The following is a 7,985-nucleotide window of genomic DNA, read 5'->3' on the forward strand; positions in this document are numbered from 1 at the left end:
TGAAAGACGTATGTCCGAAAATTCCAAAAAAGTTCTTATGGATAGGAGTAAGCCCAGACATACGCATTTGAGAAGTCACTTAAGACTTTCACAAAATCAATCTCTAAAGAAAGAGAACGACTAGAAGGAGTGGTCAAGGCCTTTTTCATATTATTAGTTTGCAACATAACGTATACGAAAATATGCACTGGACCAAACATTCCCCGTACATTGGGAGTAGCGAGTCAATTTATGTACAATCCAAGGAGATAACATTGGGATGCTTTCGATTAGCTATGATGGTACATGAAGGGTATTTCTAAGGTTGTTTAGAATAATAGATCATAGTGGCCACAAATTATCCAAATGTGGTTGTATAGGTGTCAAGCGAGGTTCATATATGTCCTCGAAATGGAATCAATTTAGGTGTCAAGTAGGTCTTACTTAGGTTTATCTATATTTCCCATTTCTTTTCTACACCGTTTCTGATTCTGGAATCAATTTCTATGTTGACTTGAAGCGAAATGTAATCGATATGCAAAAATCGATTGAAAAGCTTTTCATTTGACGTTATTTTTTAATTTTAGATGGAGGAGGTGTGAACTGCAAACAAACTTCAAACGGTGGTGTTGAAACATAGGTGTAAGTCACCATACATGAAGGTGTTTTGTTAAAATTTTAGTATCTTGGTTTGCTGTTTGACTTTCCTTTCTTAATTTCATAAACGTTTGGCTTCATTTTCACCAGGTGAATCATGTTTTAGTGGGCATCTCTACAACGTCAAAAAGGTTAGTCAATTCAATTTATCGAAGAAAAATTGATTCTTCTCTACTATGAAGTTTCATCATCTCAGCTAATTAAAACATCACTCCTTTCCTAATTTCGATAAGTTTATTATGTTAATTAATGCACTTCCATTTTCAATTTGTCATTGTTGATATATGCATTATTCATATTGGAATAAAAATTCATATTGGAATAAAAAGAGTAAAAGTTTATAGCAGCAGAGCATAAATGGAATTAGTTGTTGAAGTTCTGATGCATTTTAATTAATTTTTGGGTTTATCTTTTGCCTAATATCTTCCTTTTGGGTTTATTTTTGCGGATCAAACAATGGCAGGAGGCAAATGAAGATGATATGTATTATTTTGAAATCTGGTTTTTTTAGTATTTTGGCCAGAAAAATTGATTTATGTGCTCTTGATTACAGGGTATTTGAGAATTATGTGTTTATCTTTTCTATTGGTTTTACTTGGTGCTGTTGGGATTTAATTTGATGTTGCATATGCACTGAATGTTGGATTGAATTCAGGCTTGTGATCTCAGTCAACCAAAATTGTTATCAAAGAGACGAGGGCCATTTCGGTACGTTTTGGGATTTTACTATTAAAATTGAGTTTTTTGGTAAATCTTATAATCGTTTTTCTATTCCAGTCTTGGTTCATTTGGAAGTACTCGAAGATCTAAATTGAGAATATGATAGATGAATTTTTATTGAATCCTAAGACTAAAAAATATATTTTCAAAAACATAAAGAGATAATTTTTCAATTTATAGTTTGACTTCAAATATTGGTATTTATATATAGGTAAGTTTTGGATTGGAAGTTTTAGATTTTATTTGACGTGTTTGAAGATATATTTTCAGATAGTGGGAGCTAGCACATAATAGTGGCTCAACCAGTAACCAATGGAGAAAACTAAAAAATTCATGGTTGGTATCAGCTTTAATTTTATGTATCATTTTGTATCGCCCTAAGTTCTTTTTGTTGTTTTTTTTAAATGAATACATTGGTGACTTTTCTTCAACAGAACGTGAACTAAAGCTTCTAGATTTGTTCCAGAAGCAAGACAAACGCAATTTTCAGGCATGGAGTTGCAGGAGGTAAAACACCTCTATTTGCTGATATAGTTAATAAGGGTATTATGTAATCTAAATGGAACTGATCTATTATACAGATTCATAGCAGGATTGAAGAACATATCAGATAAAAAAGGTCGCAATATGGACAGAAGCATGGAGTGGATGGTAAATTGTTATTTATTCTCCGATTAAATACAAGAAGTAGCAATGTACCTTCATTGATTTGTTTTTCAGCTATATTAATGCAATTAAGAAATAGCAATATAACTTGATTTTCTGTAACATAGTTCAACATATTTGATTATTATGCCTTTGTAAATTGCGGAATTGTAGAGAATAACAGCATACTTTACTGTGGCTACCAAACACCTTCCAACCCCCGCAACGCAGGGGACCCCTTCTACTTAAAATTAGAAGAATCAATGGATATTTGATATTCTAAGAAGGATTAGTTGAGGGGCATGATTTTCTTACTGTTAGTTCTAAAGAGTAGAAACAAAATTGCAAGCTTTTAAATTTCAAAATAACAATCTTCAGTAGTTTATACTCATACTTTTTTCTTTTCAAATCCAAAAAAAAACCTTAAAATAATTCCATTAGTAATATGTAAAAAACAAAAATTCACTCCTTCTCAATAAACCATACAAATAAACTACAAAATAATGTCAATCAAGCTAATAAAATAAGCACACAATCGCAACATGTAGATTATCCCCATTCAGGAAAGCATTTCCACAGAGAAGTTAGCAGATGTCTATACCAGGGAGGTTGTAGCATGACATGGGATTCCCGTCTTAGTGGTTTCAGATCAAGATACCTGGTTCACTTCTAGGTTTTGGAAGAGTTTCCATGAGGAGTTGGATACTCGGTTCCACTTTAGCACAACTTTTCATCTTCAGACCGATGGTCAAAGCGAGTAAACTATCCAGAACTTGGAGAATATGCTTCGAGCTTGTGGGCTGGATTTTGGAGGTAGTTGGGATACATATCTTCCATTGGTCGAGTCTTCTTACAACAACAGCTACCATGCCAATATTGAACGACCTCCTTTTGAGATGCTTTATGTGGAAAGTGTCGGACCCTAATTTGTTCGAGTGAGATCATAGAACAAGATATAGGTAGCACGAATGTGGTGATCTGAACAACTGAGTTGATCAAGCAGGTGCGTGGGAGATTGCAGACCGCACAGATCCGAGAAAAGAGTTAGCGGAAAGACACCAGTCATACTTGACATTTCAGGTTGGGATATAGTACTCTTGAAGGTGTCACCTTGGAAGAGCGCCTAAATTACATAGAGAGGTCGGTTTCGCTCCTATACAAGAAGAAGAAGAAGACTTGATGAAACAAGGTTGTGGTTCTAGTGAAAGTTCAATTGAAGCATCGGAAGGGTTCATAATGGGCATGGGAGCCTAAGGAAGAGATGAGAGAGCACTACCTAGAGTTCGCTGCGGAGGTGAACTACGAGGACGAAGTCTGATTCAAGTGGGGGAGAATTGTAACACCCGATTTTCAGGTAAATTTCTTAAAACTCTAAGTGTTTATTTATTTTGCATGGTGGTCTGTTATGTTGTGTGTAATTAAGGTAAGTTGGGTGTACCTTAACGAATCTTTGGCACGGGGTTTTCCCCCTGGTAAGTTGGGCGTACCTAGCATATGCCGGGCGTACTCGAGTTAGGGGAAAACCCTAAAATTTAGGGTTTCGACCCTATTTAAGAACTTTATAACCTCAAGGCCTCTTCTATCATTAGCCTCCTTCATCCCAAAGCATTTCCCATGAAACCCTAATCCATTTTTAGAGAGTTTTGAGCATTTCGTGTGTCTTGGTGTGTTTTTGGTGCATCTTGAAGAAAGAAGAACCATTTAGAGAAGCATTTGTTGGCTTGAAGCTTGTGGATCCAGAAGCTTTTCACCTTAATCATATTTACAAAAGGTATAAAGACCTAATATTAGAGATTCTTTATTAAATCTAGGATAGTTAGGGTTTTTGACATACTGTGGTCCCTTGTGTTGATTCATGTGAGTATAAGTTACTCCAGAAGATTAGAATAGTAGATCTTGGTGTTTTGAGGTCCCTTATTCATAAAAATGGCATCTTGATGGACTTAACTCAACCAAGAAAGTGTTGATGTTCATATTATGGAGTTAGAATGATAAAAATGGATGTTGGGCCTCTTGGACCCATGCAAACACATCAAGTAGATGACTTTATCATTTTAGACATTTCCCAAGAGTAAGATATGTGATTTAGACATTGGACTTAATGCATTAGGTGCTTAATGTGAGTTTTAGTCATCAAGGGGGTACGTGGGGCATAAGTTGGCGCACGGTCAGTGTAGTGCGAGGAAACCCCCTTTTTCCTTGCTGTTAGAGCTTGTACATGATGCATAGTTGGGTGATACGCACAAGGTACTCACCATAGGACCTTTGGGTCATTATTTGGGCCTTGGGTCGTTATGGGTTTGGACCATTTTTTGACCTTAGGTCTTTTGGGCTTGGGCGATGATTAGATGGACAATTGAGAAAAGGGTAAAATTCTCATTTACCCTTAGTATATTAGATGATAATATGGGCCATTTTCTATAGGTTATTACCCTGATTATTTAGTAGGGTTAGTTTGAATGTGTTCAGTTGAGGAGCCATCGTAGCAGCAGCATGTGTGTGCGTCTGTTCATCATTTGATAGAGTTGAGGCTTCTCTGTAAGTCCCGATTTCAATGATTCAAACCAGTGATCAAACAAATAGCATTCAATCAGAATAAGAATGGAGTAGAGGAAAGATTAAGCCAATCATGCACACGTTAATATCACAAAAACGTCAGGTACACCTTGGAAACACACATATACGTCACTCTATGACTGACACGGATAAGCTCTATTTATAGGACCACCAGCCGAACACCCGTGTACGGCCGTACACACGACCACGGCCGTACACAACTTATAAAAATTACATACACCAAAATAATGCCCAAAAACCTACCAAGACTTATACAAGATGGATGCCTAGCCCAAACAACTAAATTATGACCTATCAATCCCCCCCTTGGTTTGTGGCTAGCATAGAAACAGTGTTTCTCAATCATTAGTACATCAGATCCTTCCATTGCACCACACCACATCTGCTCCTTAATGATCTCCGCAGCCATTCCAGTGTACTCCTTAGCGACAACTTCAAAGATCTCTTCGGCAACCCATATTTGATGAAGAGCCAATTTATGAATATCCCACTTTCCAAATTGAAAAAGATCCTTCTTGTAAAAAAAACAGAAACAACCATCTAGGAATTTGATGACAGCAGAAGCTGTGGCTTCATCAAATACCCACTAGAGCATGTTTCTTAAAGAACCATCGTGGAATTTCTGCAAGATAGGGATCTACCTCACTTGATTAGTGGCTGGCCACATCACTGTCTGGATAGGCTTGCCAGTCAATGGATTAAGAATGTCAGGGTGGCTCTTAAGAAAGGATTCAACAGTCTTCATACTAGGAAATCCCTTTTTTACTTGATCTTCTAGGAAAAGCTTGAATTTAGTCGCTTGAGGAACATTTACTAGATTGAGAAAGGGAGCATCAGCAAGTTCAGACAAGTTAACTCTCATAAAAGAGTTGAAATTTTGTATGCTCTTGTAATACTCCACATTGGCACTTTTCCGCATCATAAGCCATAATTGTAATTCATCATGCAATCCCCATGACACAATTCCAAATCTATCTCCATATGTGCCACCAAAACATCTCTGTTCAAGATCTGTAACAGTGATTCGGCGTTGGCCTCCACCAGCATTTTGATCTAAGTTCCTATTGAATAGATACTTTTGCTTATTAGAGGATGACGCTGTTGATTAGTGTCTAAGTCCATAACTATTTTGGTAAGTACTTGACCCAATGGCATGGTCCTTTTGGGTTACCTTCACCAAAGCAACTTAATAGGATGAATTATGGAGAGAGGGGATTAATTATGATTTATTAATATATTATGAGAATAATATATTAAAGGAGAAATCATATTTTTTAATTAATATTAGTCAATAATTAATTAAGAACTAATTTTGTGGCTAAAAGATATTAATTAAACTTAGGGGACTAGAACTGTCAATTGTGTGATAGTTGAATATTGGGCTAATGGACTCCATAAAGGATGGAGTGGACGAATTCTATGGGGAAACCCATTAGAAATCGTCCAAGGCCTCTAAGGAGGGAGTCCATGGGCTGCTTAGGGCCTAAGCAGTCAAATTAGGGTTTCCTTGTTAGATAACCCTAATAGCCTCACTATTTAAGGATCCCTAGTGCACCAAAAACGTGGCTAAGAGTTTCCTTAGGGTTTCCAACCATTTTTAGGTGTCTCTCCTCTTCTCCTTCTTCATCCTCTTGCTGTTGGTGTTTGTGAGCCATTAGAGGAGTGACACTTGTGACTCTAAGCTTTCTAAAGCCATTACAAGGAGGATTTGAGATTGTTATTGCTACATAACAATCAAGGTAAGATCTAAACCCCATTCTTATGTTAATATGGATGATCACATTCTATATCTAGGGTTAAAGTCTTGGATGAATTGCATGTACAATAGAGAAACACAGATCCAAGAATTAGGGTTTGCATGAGCACACAGGATGTTCTTATGGCCATAACCCATCAGTGGTATCAGAGCCATGACTGGTTTCTATTGTATTGATGCCTTGTTTATTTGCTCAAGCTTTAAAATCAATTTTCATGCTTTCTGTCTGATAAACTGAATGAGTTCCAAAGTGGACTCGACAAGTTTAGCTGTCACACAGACGGATTTTCGGGATTTCTGCCTATTTTGACTTAGGATAATTGCCATAATTGTTTCAATTTAATAAAATACGATTTTTATTGATTCCTTATGATCATCCTTCTCAAAATAAAAGATTTTTTTCATCTAATTAGATAATTGTTACCTTATTTGATAAATGTTAAATTATTTGAATTATTTTGTCAATTATCTTGCATGAAATTGGATTAGGTCAAAACTAGATAATCAACAATTAATTGTACAATTAATTGTTTAATTGCCTTATTTCTTTTTTGATCTAGATAGTTTTGAAAAGTTTCAAAACTTGCCCTCAAGTTTTGGAATTTAAATTTTTGATTAAAAGGTTTGATTTTGAAATATTTAAATTCTAAACCCTAATGATTCGAAATGTTTCAAAACTTGCCCTCAAGTTTTGGAATTTAAATTTTAAATTACAAAGTTTAATTTTTTAAAATGTTAAATTCTAAAACCCTAAGTTTTGAAAAAGTTCAAATTACACCCTTATGGTTTTATTAAATTAATTAAGTGTATAATTAAAAGAGAGTCAATAAATACATAGTGATATGGTTTACATTTAATTAAATTAAAAGTATAATTTATTAAATTAGACCACCTAGTATTTTAAAAGTGTAAAATACACCCTTATACTATATATAACATTAAAAGTCTAATATGATATATGTATAACTTAAACTGCTAGTCTTACCGTTAATAGGCCTCGTTCACGAAGCCGATCTATAAGGGGGTATAAGGTTATGGCCTATAAAATGGCCGTTTAATGGGTGTCCACTCTCACTCAACGCTTCGGTGGAGCGTGTGTGGTTAACCGGCACACTAAATGGTTCTAAGCAAAGGTAGCAAATGGTGACTCAATGTTTGTCATAGTTCGGTGGAGCGTGTGTGGTTAACCGACACATCGAATAGGTGACTGTAACATTGGGGGCACCATGTAAGTTTGCATGGTTATTCACACCCTGTTTTGTGATCCTCGGCATCCCAGTCACAAATCGAGGGGCATATCGAGATTTATACATGCCATTAAAAAGTTCAATGAATCTCAAAGGATCTAGGAGTTTTTTAATACATTTAAAACCTAATCTTTTTTTTGTTTTTCATGTTGGAAAATTAGTGAATCGTCATTCACTTACCTTCAAATATTCTGCAATTTGGGTTACGACACCTCTCTCCCAAGTTGTGGAATATTGTGTTGGGTCCTAGCCTTAATATCTCATTTGGGTGATTTATTAAGGACCTTATCAATCAACTAACTTGAATTTTCTCCCGTTTTGTAGATGTCAAAGTATGACAACTATGGTCTTCCCAAATCCCGTGGAACAAACTTTCCACATGAAGATGATATTCTACGATTCGA

The 7,985-nt window shown here is 35.8% G+C and overlaps 1 long non-coding RNA gene across 1 annotated transcript; it reads left to right on the forward strand.

Moving 5' to 3' along the window:
- The first annotated feature begins 483 nt into the window (after positions 1-483).
- LOC111897138 (uncharacterized) lies at positions 484-2,146 on the forward strand. Its single transcript, XR_006191299.2, has 6 exons — positions 484-621; positions 727-767; positions 1,292-1,344; positions 1,627-1,692; positions 1,791-1,863; positions 1,938-2,146. It is a non-coding gene; the product is annotated as an uncharacterized LOC111897138 (long non-coding RNA).
- Positions 2,147-7,985: the final 5,839 nt, after the last annotated feature.

The sequence above is a fragment of the Lactuca sativa genome, chromosome 4 (assembly GCF_002870075.4).
Source record: "Lactuca sativa cultivar Salinas chromosome 4, Lsat_Salinas_v11, whole genome shotgun sequence".
NCBI classification, from domain to species: domain Eukaryota; kingdom Viridiplantae; phylum Streptophyta; class Magnoliopsida; order Asterales; family Asteraceae; genus Lactuca; species Lactuca sativa.